The 15,160-nt window shown below is 47.7% G+C and overlaps 1 long non-coding RNA gene across 1 annotated transcript in view; it reads right to left on the bottom strand.

The window, feature by feature from the left end:
- Positions 1-352: 352 nt before the first annotated feature.
- The window catches only part of LOC138504811 (uncharacterized), a 168,656-nt gene continuing 153,848 nt past the window's right edge, over positions 353-15,160 (bottom strand). The window contains exon 3 of the long non-coding RNA XR_011279990.1: positions 353-689. This is a non-coding gene — a long non-coding RNA (uncharacterized lncRNA). The remainder of the gene's footprint in view (positions 690-15,160) is intronic.

Raw genomic sequence — 15,160 nt, 5'->3', positions numbered from 1 at the left:
GCCAGAGGAAACTAGACAATTCAAATATCGTGGAAAAAGATCTCATTAAAAATGCACGCATACTGCGCCACTGCGCCAGGAGATGCAATGCGCATCAGCGTTCCTTTGCAAGTAAATACAATACTGACCAGAACTGGCGGAAAATAAAATACAGGGTTCCTATTCAGGGTGCTGCCAGCCCATGGGTGTCTGCTTCCCAAGTAAATCCCGGTCTTAGCGGTGTCAGCCCCCATTGACCACCACAGCCCTCTTGTTGTGAGGAAGAAACATACCTAAGGACCTACCTCCTAACTGACAAAAGACAGAGACTGGTTTTACATTTGGACTCAACAGGTCACAATGTATTGAAGCATCCAACACGGGGGCAGTCCCAGCCCACAAACATCATGGTTCACAAGCATACTTTCAAAGTGGCCCAAAAGCAGGGCAAAGTTCTACTGCTGAATGTTCTCGGTGTCCCCTTGCCGCCCCTGGCTTCCGCAAGGCACCGGACATACGCTCCAGCTTTGTACTGCACGGAGTACTTCCTCCTCGGGCCACTGAATCTTGAAGGTGAGGAATCTCCAGTGTCCCTAAGGGAGTCAGTGCCCTTCGTCTGATTTTGGCTCGCGTGCGGCCATCGGGAAACCTGCCCACGGTTCAAACCGCGGCATACTCTCATCCCTGGCTAGGACTGCCCCGAACTCCGCCTGTGACAGAAATGGAACAATTAATACATAAAACAGAAATCATGAGCAAACAACATTTGACCATTTACACCTCGAAATCCGCAGAAAATTAAAAATTCTACATCCTTTATATAACACTGTTAGAGAAAACATTGTACATTCTTTATATAAGAACGTCAGAGAAACTTAAACCACTGCTAAGAAAACATTATACAACTACTTACACCTTGAGACCACTGGAAACAGAAATCCCCTTCCTTTTCATTGCTATTGACCTCCCCTCTCCGAGCTCCATATTCTTACTTCAGTTTTTCAAAGAAAAATTGCCATGCATCCAAAGCATTCTACCCCCCAGCAGTAGGCGCTGCTAACTGCTCCAGAAGGGTGATGGAGGGTGGGAATTCAAGCTGGGGAGGCACTGGACAGAGACTGGGCTCCAGTCCCTCCCCAGCTTATAAGCAGTCCCCAGGGCGAGCCGGAAGCTCGTGCCCTGCAAACTGGCTCCCCCCCTTCCTGCGGGAGGGGTGGAGAGACCCTGTATAGGGGTGGGGTGGCCAGAGGGGCGTCCCGCTATGTGGGATGTCCCTCTAGCGCCCCCTACGGCGGCTTGGACAACCCCTTTTCCTTCAGTTATTCAGGATGCTCAGTACCTCCAGGGGGTTGCACAGACATTCCAGGGTGCTACTCTTAACGTGCCAACCTGCTGCAGGTGCTGCTTGAATACACAATAGTATTCTCGCATATGCCAGAGTTTAGCTGAATGAACCATTGTGATCGCTATTGCCAGTTTCACATTTCCCGTCATGCTAAGCACATTGCGATGTACTTTTTACATTGCTCCAGGAAAACAACCGGCAGCTTGTCTCAAAACAATTGCCCTGTCCGTGTACACAGTGCCCCCCCAGTCTTGCTGCAGTTAAGCATTTGGTCATACTGCATTCCACATTACACCCCAGGAAATGGCCTAGTTAGCTCCACGCTGCCCCGTATAATAATGCATCCCACATTGCAACCAGAAATGCCCTATTGCCCCCAGTAATGCCCCATCCCACTCACATTGCCATAGAATTGCTTGGCGCAATATCACACTGTCTGCAGGTTGGCCCTATACCACTCGCATGGCTTACAGAGTTGGCCTGTGTGATGTCACATTGCTATAACACTGCATATTGCACAAAGAATTACCCCCATGCGACTCACATTGATATCTGAATTGTCTCATGCCATGTCACATTGCCACTTAATTCGCCCAAGGGGGAGGAGGGGGGAGAGGCTCAGCACTTCATGGTGTGTGGCCAAGTCACGAGGCAGGAACACGTGGTGCGTTCTTTATTTCTTTCTGTCATTTACATCATCATTTTGACACTGAAAAGAACACATGCTTTGTATCTCCATGCCTGCAGGCACTTTTGACACACACAAAAAATAAGCATTGCCAACACCAACAGTTTGGGCTTTTGTGCGGTCATAGGAAAGGCACTTGCTAGGCACTGCTGTAGTGGTATTAACTGGCTGTTGATAGTTGCAGGTGCAAAATGGTGCGAGTACCTGGGCATCTAATAGCAGTGCCTGCAAATGACTAAAACGTATATGCAAGACAAAACTGTTGGCTTTGCCAATGCTTGTTTTGAACAGGCCTTCGGTGAAGGAAACGCAGAGTTCTTATAAATTGAGTGGCTAAAGGCAGATCTGGTTAAGACATTTTTAGTACACCAGTAGTGCGTTTATTACTCCAATTAAGTCATCAAATCTCAGAAGTCTGCTTTGAAAAAACACTGGCAGTTGCTTCAGATGGAAGGTTTGATGGTAAGGTTTGAATAAAGCGAGCTAAAAGAATTCCCATGAGGAGTGGTTTTGGTTAGGGAGGGGCAGGAACGGGTTTGGAATGAACATAGGGATTGGCATGACCCTGGGGAAACAATCGGTGGGCAAATACAACACCTGAAATCTTTGTGCCCCTCCTCCTAAGCCACTTATCCCTATCTGTACTCTAATGCAATAGTTTCATCGCCACCTATTAGCCCAGACTAAAAAACAGTAATGATGAAGGACATGGAGGGGCTTTTTTTGTCTGATGGCTACATCCCTCTTGGTGGTGAGCCAATCATCTGTTACTGTTCTCTCTGCCTTCCCTGACTGCTGGGTGTAGCTGTGGGTGTGAAAGTGAGCGAGCACAACTGCCCGAGCCTCAGAGCCAAGCAGCAAGAGGGCCCAAGCTTTGAGAGGCAGCAGGCCCTCTCTTCTATGCCTTGGATCGGATGCTTCCCCTCCTCCTGTGTGGGTGGCAACTGCAGCAGCTTGCCTGAGGCGGCTGCTCGACCTCTGCCCTCGCTCAGTGCAAGGTGTAGAAGGTCACCACCACTGTTACTGTTTATCCGCCCCCCACGATCAGCATGTTCACTTTGCTGCCTGCAGCCTGCCTGCCACAGAAGGACAGCCATCCAGAAGCCTGAGGAGCTCTTCGTTGAGTCACTCCTCTGCGAGGCTTGAGGCGAGCGAGGCAAATGGCTATCAAATTGGGGAAGGTACGTACATTCATCATCCATGCTGGGTCGTCACAAGGTGGGTGCCAGTCAGAGGGGCAAGTGCCCCGGACCTCGCAGGGGAGGGCGACCTCACGGGCTGGGTGATCCTCATGTGTTGTGTTGTAGGTTGTTATTTCTACAGTACTTCTGGCGGCTGAGGCCAAGTCCCATGACATCGGATTGGGATGTATGGCCTATTGTCCACATTAATGAGCTTAACATGCAGGCACTTTGATTTAAATCCTAGCTTCAGTACCTGATCCACACAGTGTTATTCTGGACCAATCTCTGCATCTCCCTGTGTCTAAAAGTGCAATTATATGGAATGTGATGTGAAACTGTATCCACCAGCTGCTGTGTTGCCGTCAGCTAATATCCTCCCATCACTTCTAGGATTCTCTAATTTGGCCCCCATAGCCCCAAGGTCAGATTGTTTTGTGTGCAGAAGTGCATGTTTGAGGGGGCTCTACCACCATCTATCTCAAATATCAGCTTTTATCAAGCAGGATATGGGAGACGGGCAGTAACAGTTCACCTTTTACGTTACATTGCATTTGTAATAACATACTCAGAGTACAAAACATATACACAAATTTAAAGGGAAAGGAAATGGCCCGCTGAGCTCTGTAACCTGCAGGACACCGTTTCTGAACGTCATCAGGGCCGCCTTTGCCTTTCATCCATTCAGAAGTGGTTAAAATGAGTACAGTTAGTTTAAAGTGCCCAAACAAGATGACTAATAGATTTAAAAAATGCTTGTCTGAGGAAGAAATGTGGTCATTACATTGGGGGAGGGAGACAGAGGAGAGCATAGGCAGGTCCTCACTTTAGTGGAAAGTATTTCTAGCGTGGCAGCCCACCTAAGCCCTTCATTCTGCAAGGCACTCAGCGATGGTCTCCTCCATCCACAGGGTCTGTAAATAGGTGTATTGTTTGTCAGAAAGCAGGGATGTATAGCCCAAGAGGGCAGCAATTCTGAAAGCAACTGTGTATAGTTTTCGAACAGCATGCTGCAAGAGCTAAATCATGTCCTTGTCTTCTAACAGTTTGTATAACACCTTGTACATATGGCAGGAAAATGCTATCTCGGTCACATACTGGGCCACTTCGAAGCAATGGGACATTTGATTCACAGTCGTTATTGGCTAGGGGTACCTCCCTGGAGCCTGTGTCTCCAAGAGAAAACAAAAGCAGGTGACAGATAAGCCTCATCCCCAGATCTAACAGGACCGTAATAGGAATGGAAAAGATGTTGACCCTGTGCACAATAAATATGTATTGGTGTGTGAAGGCTTTCACTGAGAATACTTTCTCTGGCAATTATGTCCGTGTCAAACTGTTGTAAGAGGAGCTGTACAAATTAGAATAAACTGAACATTGACATGCTTACTTCTCTGCAAGTGTACGCTTTACAGCATGCCTGTTACAGTTCATCTTTGGTGCAGGGCTGGTATCTAACCCTACCCCTTAGCACCTTGTAAATCTCAATCAGCGCCTAGCTAAGAGGATGGCTGTCAACAAAAGGAGAGCGATAACAGGCAGGACAAGTGGGATCTATTTGCATGCACTGAGATGTTGCACTGTGGGAGGAGCCTCCACCTGGCTACCCGGCAAAGAAGTTGTTACAATTTTATAAAAAAACTTAAACACATCATGATAATACATAGTCTGATGATGAGGTATTGCAACCAAGTACACCTCAGATCAACTGAACCTCTAAATGCTAAGTTTGTGCATTCACTACAACACAACCTTTTTGGCAATTCTATCTTTCTTTGGGGAATATATCCATTAACTGCAATAATTAAATTTGAAATGAATATTGATGGGTTTGAGTTCCACCATGGCGAAGAAGATAGCTCGGTGAGTTAAGCACTTGTTGCAGAGATCTGTGTTTGTGTTCTGGGTTTCATATTTATGTATATACATGCTGTTGAGAGGTGCGCTTACTGTGCTACTAAACAACATACCTGCAGCAAAAAAACAAGTTAGGCAAGCAAAATAGCATACTTATGTGCTGGTGTAGTTAGTGGTGGTGCGTGTCTTTCCACACGCCAATATTTCTTATAGCAAGTACAGCGTTGCAAGATAAATGATAGCTGCTACCTTTCACAGTGTCACCCATCTACTATTTTATGCAAAATGTGCAATGGGAAGTGATGTTAGCGTTTCTCAAAGACTTCTAAACTACAATGATCACAGGTAATCCAAGCCGGTGGCAGTGTAAACTCTAAATAAAGCTATGCCTGAATGTAGGCATGGTATAACTTATGTTCATGGCCACCACATCCCAAATGATATCGCACATGTGGCAGCTCCTGTGAGTCAGCTCTGCTGTGTAAGGTGATGTGTATTGTGACGAATCCCACAATGTACGTCACTGCTTACGAAGGGGTAGCCCCTTCCCATGATGCGTGGTGAGACCGCTACCCAATAGTCCCCCTGGGGGTGATACTTACCAGGTGAATCTCATGGGAGGGTAAAACCACTTTGGGGCCAGTGCCGACCACATTGGCAGAACGCAGTATTTTCACCAATCCCATGACCCTAGACCCTCTTCCCACAGTTAGTCCACTTTTCCTTCACCTCATTCCTCTACTCTCCTACCTATGTGCTTTTCTAAAGACGTTCATGTAGAGAGTACTGAAAAGAAGAATATTCCCAGTGAGTTACCACACTAGCACTCACTTAGTACTAAGACGAGGAGGAGGTGCAGAGCAATACTGAATAACCATTGGAATCACTGTTACTAGTCTAGTGGTTCAAGCTATTGATTGGAAGAAGCAAGATAAAAACCAAAGAGGGACTGGACAGATCATCAAGCCCTCCCTGGAGGAACAGCGAGTGCAAGGAGGAACCTGACGCGCAGACGTTGGTTGCTGACCGGAACGCCAAGAGGAAACAGAAAGAGTTCCCGGCTGGTCCAAGACACGGGGACCACACCCCCATAGGCAAACAAAGACTCCAGGGCCCGCATTACAAGTCAGGCGGTGGACCATGGTGCTATTAGCACCATGGTCCATGCCGGATTCCGCCATGGTGGATGGCGGAATTACCGCCCCATTCCAAGGTGAGTGGGGCGGTAATTCCCCATTCACCATTTGCCCTTCCCCATTCCCATTTTTGCCCCATAGGGCATAATGGGGATGGGGAAGGCGCTAATTACGGCACCGTAAATTACGGTGCTGTAATTAGCACCAAGGTCGCTTAGCGCCTTGGACTTTAACGCCTGCAAAAAGCAGGCGTTAAAGTGTGAATCAGGCGTTATGGGTTAACGGCGCCAACGGCGCCGTTAACCCTTAACGCCTGACTTGTAATGAGGGCCCAGGTGCCCCTGAAACCCTGGAAGCATGGAAGTCTGAGACCAGAAGGAAGCAAGACCGTAGAGCCACCGCAGAGCAAAGGAAGCTCCAGAAAGGCACCAGAGCCCCACAAACAAGCCCAGCTACCTCAAGTGAGCTGACAACCACGCCGACCACACCACAAGGTACGTGGGTAGTCAGGAAGGAGGTGAAGGCTCAAGGAAGTTTTGGTACAATCAGAAAGACTGGGAAAGGAGGGCCTGGGACCCTAATACAGTCTGAGAAAAGCAGAGAATTACAGAGTTGCACGAGGGCTTTTCAGGAGAGTGAACCAAGCCCAAGGAAGGGAAAACTGAGGTCGAAATTGCGAGTGTGGGACTCGCACCCAAATATAAAGAACTTACACTTGATGGACACTTAATACAGTGCTTGGCAGGTTAGTGAACCAAGCCTGTATAACCCACTAGAGCCTGAGGAGTGCATACAGGCTAATCATCTTTGTCACAGTACCCGGTTAGAGGAAACGAAGTGTGCACACCAAGGCAAGGTCCACCTTGAGCTTGGGAAGTGTGTGCAGGCTATTCTTCATCGCAGTGGTTGGTGAGAGGGACAAGGTCTGCACACCCTGGTCAAGGACCCCCTTCAGCTTGGAAAGTGTGTGTTCAGGCTATTCTTCTTCAACGCAGTACTTGGTGAAAGGGAACGAGATCTGCCCACCATGGTCACGGACCGACTACAGCTTGGAAGCCTCCAGGCGGTTCCTCCTCAGCACAGTGACCCTAATTAACTACTTTCGAGCCTGAGAAAGGCTGAGAAAGGCTAGGAAGAGTGAGACACTTACCCAACAGCCAAGAACTGGCTGAAACCACATTTTGAAAATCCTATTAAGACGAGAACTGCCTTTGTCCAGGGGAAGGGGAATCACCCCTCTGCACCAAGAGCACAATTCCTTGATTTAGTTAGCGTAGTGTGTAAGGGACAGATTCCGGATTTTGACACTGTACATGGGGAATTTTGTTTTGAATATTGTGACACTAGTCATTTCAGTTGAGGCAGTGAAACCCTCTTAGAGCTCTTACAGTTAGTTTTCCTTTTTATCCTTTAAGAAAAGTTAATAGCAAACACTGTGACCCCCTCCGTGTCAGAGTCTTACTTCTGTACCCTTACAGTGTTCTGGCCATCCGGGTGGAGACTGCCGAATGGCAGGACAGGAACCTGGAGGACGGGTCTCTTCTTTGATCTTTTTGTGAGGACAGGCAGCCCCCTCCACCAGTGGCAGCTGTACTAGGCCCGGGCACCAAAGGAGCACACCCATTCAAAAGGAGTAGCATCATACCAGGTTGCTGCATCTCTAAGGGCCTTTGTTCTTAGTGGGAAGGGAAGGGGGCAGGATTCCAGTAGTCAGGAGGCCCTGGTCAATGGAGCGAGACTTCCACCAACGTGTTTCTCTCCCTTTCTATTTCCTGTCCCCTTGTCAAGAAGTGGCGTGCTATATACAGAGGAACACTTCTCCCAGTAACGCGGAGACGATGGCAAGTGCCCTGGCATCTTTCCCAGAGACATTCCCCATTGAGGACTATGTCTCCCAGCAGCTCTTCATTCAGACCACGTCATCACGCTGTATGTGCGATACGGAAGCAGCAGTTTAAAGCTTCCTTGTGGTTGCCGGGTGACGCTCCGTAACGGTCGCGTTCGGCTGGCAAGGTTGCTGTGTTCATTTCTGCTTTGCATCTCGTTTTCTGAATTACCGGTTTCCAGGACTTCTGCTTCGTCTCTTTGGACTTGTTAATTGATTTCTAGCCCCTTTGTTCCGACGCCCGGCTTCCTTCCCCCCTCTGTTGTCCTCCCGGAACTGGACCATATGTTGTTGTCTATTGGACTGCCTTTTCGCCAACATTTTCATGTCAGGCGCATGGCCCCCTTCACTACCTTTCACGTAATCATTTGCACCCGTGGACTTCTACTCTACCTGGTGCTTCTTTTCAAGGACACATCACAGGCGCATTGTGAATTCAGCTGTTGGACACGGATCACAGCGTTAGGCATTTCCCAATTTACGCCCTCTCCCGGTTCTGTGTCCTCCTCACGCTTGCTGTTACTCACGTGCATCTGACTCAAGTTTCTTTTCTCTTCTGGTATCTGCCGCTGCACTCTAGCTCTCTTGCTCAACCTCATCCCTGCTATTAGCACACCAGTTTTCTTTTTCTTCCGACAGCGCACTGGATAAATCTGCATATTTCATGGACACTTCAAATACTGGACTGCATCGGGGTTCTTTTCTGTGGATTCTCTGGATCTTGTGACTTTTTCATCTTCCAACGGATTGCACTGGGAACTTTCTTATCTTCACTGGGATTCTTTGTGGATTGACATTGACTCTGGTTCCTTTAGTTACGCCCTTGTTCCGCCCGGGTCAGGTCATCACCATCTTTACACCATCCAAGGAAGAATCTGTACTTCATCAGTTGTGTCTCCCACACCACCGAAGGCTAGCGCAGCATACGTAGGTTTCTGACCTGCCATTTACGGACTACAGGTTAAGAGTTGGGGAGTGTGTTCTGGGAGGAGCGTTATTTTCTGTTGTACCATAACATGACCAGTGTACCTATGTGTTTTTTCCCACTTTAGCTCTGTTGCTGCCCGGCCTTTTCACCTGAGCTCCTAGTCTGACAGGCTGTTTTCTATCCTGCAGACTCTGCTCTCTGGGGGAAAGTTTCTCCCTGAAGGTGCCCCCTGACGTTTTAGGATGTCAGGGGATACGTTGTGGGATCTGGTTCCCGACACCCCTCCACTTCCTCTGGAGCAAAGCACTTTGGGAGTGACATCAGAAGGGCAAAGTCCACTCCTTCAAGATTATGGATTGGACCACTGAGTCAGGCTAGATTTAGTCCAATCAGCTGGGGACCTTTGCCTTTAAAAGAAGTGGGCTCCCACCCCTTCTTTAGATTCTCTGAGATCCTCTGAAAACACGAATATTCACCTGGGAAGAACTCACTGGACTTCCTTTGGGAAAGTTGTGCTTTCCAAAGTCCTCAGCCCGGGGTGAAGAAGAAGCCATCCAGAGCGGAAGGAAGTTCTGCCTCTTACCCACTCCCAGGGCACATTGGCAGTGACCTTTACTGTGGACCAGGACCTACTACTCTGCATCTGAATCTCCTGAAGCAGGGAGAGCAGACCCTGAACATGACCATCCTGTCCTTGAGCCCCACTGTGCGGGCCCTGCAGGAGCTTGAGGGCCAGACCAGCTGAAGCTCTCTGTTTTAACTAACCAGTCACTCCATGTTTATTGCACCATGAATGGGAGGGAAGGTGCCGGCTCTTGATTTTGCGCTCCTCCACCAAGTCAAACTATTACTTGCACTTAAAACCAATGTGATGCTGCCTTATGCCCTAGCTAGGCCCATCACCTGCTAGGCCCAAATCGACTGCTCGATGCCGGGACCTGATCTGAATCACTGGGGAGTCACACGCCGACTCTGACCAGGGGTTAAAATCACGGCTCAGCCCAACTAGCTCTTGAACAGCCGCCTCATGAACCTGCACATTGACGCCCCCAACGTCACCACTTCGATGACCTTTGCCCACTGATTCAAACCGCTGTAGCGTCACTCATGAACCCCTCCCAGCGGTTAAAGCCTGGCTCGGCCTGGGTGAACTGTGAAGCAATCCTGCGACCGCTCTGACCTGCGTCATAGATAGCACCCTTTCTACTACACAGAGCGACCACATTCGCCCCAAGAATTGACCACCAGGTATCATTGACTCTGAACTGCCCCCTCGGTCCACTTGGACCCTAGAGACTGGTTAGGTCACGATTGCACCTGTTTTCAACATCGACATATCCTTTTTGTAATGGTAATTCTCCTACCACCCCTGGAACCAGGTTGAGAGTGCTAGTTTCTTCTTACATCTTCTCTGTTTTTCCTTCGGGTGGGTTTTTGTACAGTATTTTCTATTAATTCTACTACAGATGGTGTGTTTACTTAAAGTACATATATTTTTATAGAACCTTGATTGGAAAGTCCCTTTATTATGAACTGGGATCCTGTGTTGTTTGGGTCACTGCTGGTTCACCCTCACACCCCTCTTAAGATCATAGCCTTCCCTCAGCCCACGATACCACAAAAGCCAAAGGAGGAACATCTCTTAACTGTCCCTCTTTTACCTTTATAATTGATGTCAGATTAAATGATTTGGCTCTGTTAAGCATCAAGTCTGGAATGGTTTAAGATATAGCATTTTCTTACATGATAATGATTTTGCAATATGCAAATCTAGATGGAAATATATATTTTAATCTTGCCAGTGTTTTAGGCACATCAGCCTTGGGCAGTAGAAAGCATACAGTCACTGGATGCTTCTCATTTAATTCTTTCTATGATTACTTGAATGTATCTGCTGTGTGGGCATGAACAGAAAGTGAATTTTGATGTTGGTTCCATTCCCTTTTTTCTCTGCTTCCTAATCATGTAACCTTTTTCCATGGCATGTACTTTGGAGACATTCATACAGAAAACAAATGTCAGTTTGAACTGTTAGGTTATCATTTTATTAAATAAAGACTTGCTTAAGCGTTATTCTCCTTTGTTTTCTTTCAAAATGAATATATCATTCGAACAACAAAGTGAAAATGTCTTCAATATAGCACCATCTTGGGGAAACAGGTCACAGAGATGTTTAATGTTTATATTTTATTAACTAGATAGTCCATTTAAAGCCTAGGCGAGTTTCTGTTGAATTTGACTCGAGGTATGTAATCCCTTCATTTTGCGGATTGGGAGAGGGCATGGGTTTCAGGGGGGTGACATGAGTTTCAGGGGGAGGGCCTAACGGTGTCTGTGCCCCAGCCCACAGAAACCGTTAAGATGGCCCTGACCCCATGCTGTGTCACATTGCTTCCAGAGTTTACCCATTCCACCACACATTGCCACAGAGCTGCTCCATGCACTTCACTGCCCCATGATTCCTTAAGACAGGATCACATTGCTCCTATATTTTGCCCATGTCAACACAATGCTTACGGATTTTCCCTATTGACTCACAGTGCTATTGACTCACAGTGCTCTGTATTCTCTTTACGCCAGGTCAGATTGCCCCCAGACTTGCCCTGTGTAACTCACACAGCCACAATGCTACCCATGCCATTTCACATTTCCTTACATCCTACACATTGGCCCTCATTACAAGGTTGCCAGAAGGCCACTGGTGCTACCGGCGGCTTACCGGCAACCTCGGCTTACTGTTTCTGCCGCCCGATATCCCGATAATAGCAGGATATTACTGGCAGCGGAGCAGTGGAGAAACGTTGCTGAAAATGTTGGGGGGACATGATAACTGAAAGAAAGGGACAGGGTGGAGGAAGGGCGGACAGTGGCTCTGAAGGATAACACTAAACTACTACACCACAAGAGTCCATTGCCAATGCTCTGTTATAATTTTCATAAGACTGGTGGTGAATCTTTAAAATTCAATTCTAAAGAAGTTTTTTAAAACTTATAAAACCACAGTTGGTCTTTAGAATTCACTGCATTGACAGTAAAAAAAGCCTGTGCCCCTCTACCTAAAGAGGGCCTGCAAGCAGGCTGAAGGGAGCTGGTGTTTGATCATTGCTAGCAGGGAACTGACTCAAACAAGCATATAGACATAATACAAAATGGATGCCTGCAAGATTTTAAAATGGTGCATTAGGTTGCTTATTCTGATTTCATAAATTACTTGTAACATTCAGACCCATTCAAATTAAGGTATGCTTTCCTGTGTTCAAATGACCCCATGCAGTAGCTTCCTGAGCGGGAGTTCAGACCGGGACATTGGTCAGTGGGACAGCACTCCCGTTCAGCAACCCAAAGAGGGTGTGCAACGGGAAAGGTGTCTCACTGACAGGACAATGTATGCCGAGCAATTCCTGCTCAGCACGCTTATTGTCCTGACAGCAGGACACCTTACCCTTTCCGAATGGTAGAGGTGTCCTGCTGCCAGAGCAATGTCCCAAGGAGCTCCGTGAAGCAGAGGGTCCTCACGTTGCTCTGTGTCAACCCAGCTTTACACTATGAGCCATTAGGCACTGATGGGAGGGAGGGAGTGAATATTAGCAGGGGCTTTTGTCCCTTTAGAAATGTGTATGGGAGGGAGTGATCAGAAGTGAGAAGGGTGCACAATGTTGCATGCTTTATGAAATAATGACTATGGCTTTAAACCCAAGGGGGATTTGTTAGGCTCACGTTAATCTGCATGATGCTATTGTGACTTTGCATGCAGAATGGGGAGAATGAAACTAAAGCCATACTCTCATTCCTCAACATATTTAGCCGAGGCATTGGTGGCTCAGTAGTAGAATTCTCACCTACCACGTGGGCAGCCTGGGTTCGATTCCCAGCCCATGCAACCTGTAATTTTTTCACGCCTAGAAACACTTGTATACAGGCGCATTATAAATGCCATATCATATCATATGGCAATGGGCGTCATTACGAGGAAGGAGGTAACCTCCATACCGGGTCCCGGGCTGGGTTCCCTGAATGGGGAAGTACCGGGCCATTCCAACCTGGGAGGGCCCAGTATTTTCCCATTCAGGGAACACGGACCTGGTACATCCCCATTCCCATTTCAGCCACCATAGGGCTCAATGGGAATGGGGATGATGCTAACAACAGGCCCGTTAATGACGGGCCCATTGTTAGCATCCTGGGCTGCTCGTGGGACTCGCTAAGGACGCAGCGGGTCCCGTGAGTAGACCTCGTAATGGGGTGGTAAGGGGTTAACCGCTCCGGCACCTTTACCAGCGCCGTTAACCCCTTGCCACCCTCCTCATAATAAGGCCCAATCTATATAGTGTACAGTTAGTTTACTATGAAAGGCTAGCTTATTATGTAATGTGGTTTGCTTCCAAGGCATTGCCAGAAATAATTATTTAAACACATGAAATGGAAAGAAAATCTCAATAAATATCCATATCAACTAAACCTGGGAAGATGTGCACAGTTGCTTAAATTGTCCACATCCCAGTTTCACGATTTAACCAAAGTGTGTGATCCCGGGCAATTCATTTAATCACATTATCTGAAGCTCTGCACGTGATTCCAATTCACTTCAAAGCTTATGTTAATATATCATGCTATTGTAATTTTTAAAAAAACTAATGACTATAGAGTTGCTCCATATGGCAAAAGTGCAATTTAGGTATTTTGCACCACAAAGTTATTTGCCACTGGGCTTACTTATGGCAACTTATTCTAAAGTCACTTCCATGGTGCCTTCAGGTATGAAAGACTGATGATGCTCCTTGCAATGTCATTTTCTGTAAAGTCACTTCTTTTGGTGCAATCCATATGCAAATTAGGAGGTTTCCGTGTACTTTGCCCCGCAGGGCGCAGACATAGCTCTAATAGATGAGTTTCCTGCATCTGCAATGATCCTACAGTTTTTTTTTTAACATGTAAGCATGCCATCTGCCACTAATGTTACCAAAAAAGTAGATTGGGGCGGCTGTGGGCGGGTTGTGAATGAGACTATTACACGCACTGCATTTCGTGGTGTACCTCCCCCCTGACCCTACAACTGTTGCAATGCTGGATACTCCCCTAACCCCAAATGTGATTGTCCAAATGTGATCCCTCTTTAGGGTCATCCCGAAGCCCAGCCCAGACCTACAACAAACAAACACAGCTGAGCTCAGCATAATGTAATGAAACAGCGCTAGCATTGCTGGACACCTCAGCCAGGCTCGCTCTGTCCAATTACATGATCAATGAATGCGGCGGCCACAATGCGGTCCCCCAGCCCTCCCACCAAAAGATGGGGGGGGCAAAAAGGCATGCCATGACAGTTGGGGGGGGGACTTGCCCACCCGACCACCCTATAATTACACCTGTGTGGCAGAGGAATGGTAACTTCCCATTCCTGTGTAGTCCTCTAGGACTCCACGGGAATGGGAACACAGAAGCACCGGCACCGTTGCTTACGGTGCCGGTGCTTCAGTGATTTTTCTGCCGGTAGGGGCCTGAACTACAGGCAGGTCAGGCGTGCCGGCAAGTCACTGCCCTTACTGACAGACTCATAGTATGCCGGTCAGGAAAAGCCACTCGTAACCGTTGTTAGCAGCACTTTTTTTCCATACCGGCAGAGCCGTAATGTGGCCCATTGTTCCAGAACTGTCCATCCCTCTTCACACTAATCCTGACTTGCACGGTGCCAAATTAGATTGCCTTTGATTTGCCCCCTGTCAATAACATTGCTCAGAGAACTGCTCCATACTTCTACATATTTCCATCAGAAAGGCCGGTTGTGACTCACGTTGACTCCTGACTTGCCTCCTGCAATGTCACATTGCTCCAGTGTCACACCATACCACTCACATTGACCCAAGACGTAGCCCATAGAATATTGGCCTAGCTATGCCCCCTTCAAATATTCCACAGATTGCAAGGTCCCACTCCACATACCACAAGAGCCACATTCATGCACACTCTATCACACAACCACAACATATGTCGCTTAGCTGCGTTTCTCCAGCTGCCAGTGTTTAGGTAGCGCATGCAGGAAGAAGAAAGGAGAGGGACGTGTCAGCAACACCTCTCCCTCTCTGCATGCAGGGGAAGTAAAGTGTCAGCACCGCCAACACATTTTTTGGCCTTGGTGGGGGCGCACGTGGACAGTACGCATTGAC

The sequence above is a fragment of the Ambystoma mexicanum genome, chromosome 11, assembly GCF_040938575.1.
Source record: "Ambystoma mexicanum isolate Mex_15411 chromosome 11, UKY_AmexF1_1, whole genome shotgun sequence".
Classification (NCBI taxonomy): Eukaryota; Metazoa; Chordata; class Amphibia; order Caudata; family Ambystomatidae; genus Ambystoma; species Ambystoma mexicanum.
The sequence above is the reverse complement of the archived record's forward strand: the minus strand, read 5'-3'. Positions and strand labels throughout refer to the sequence as shown.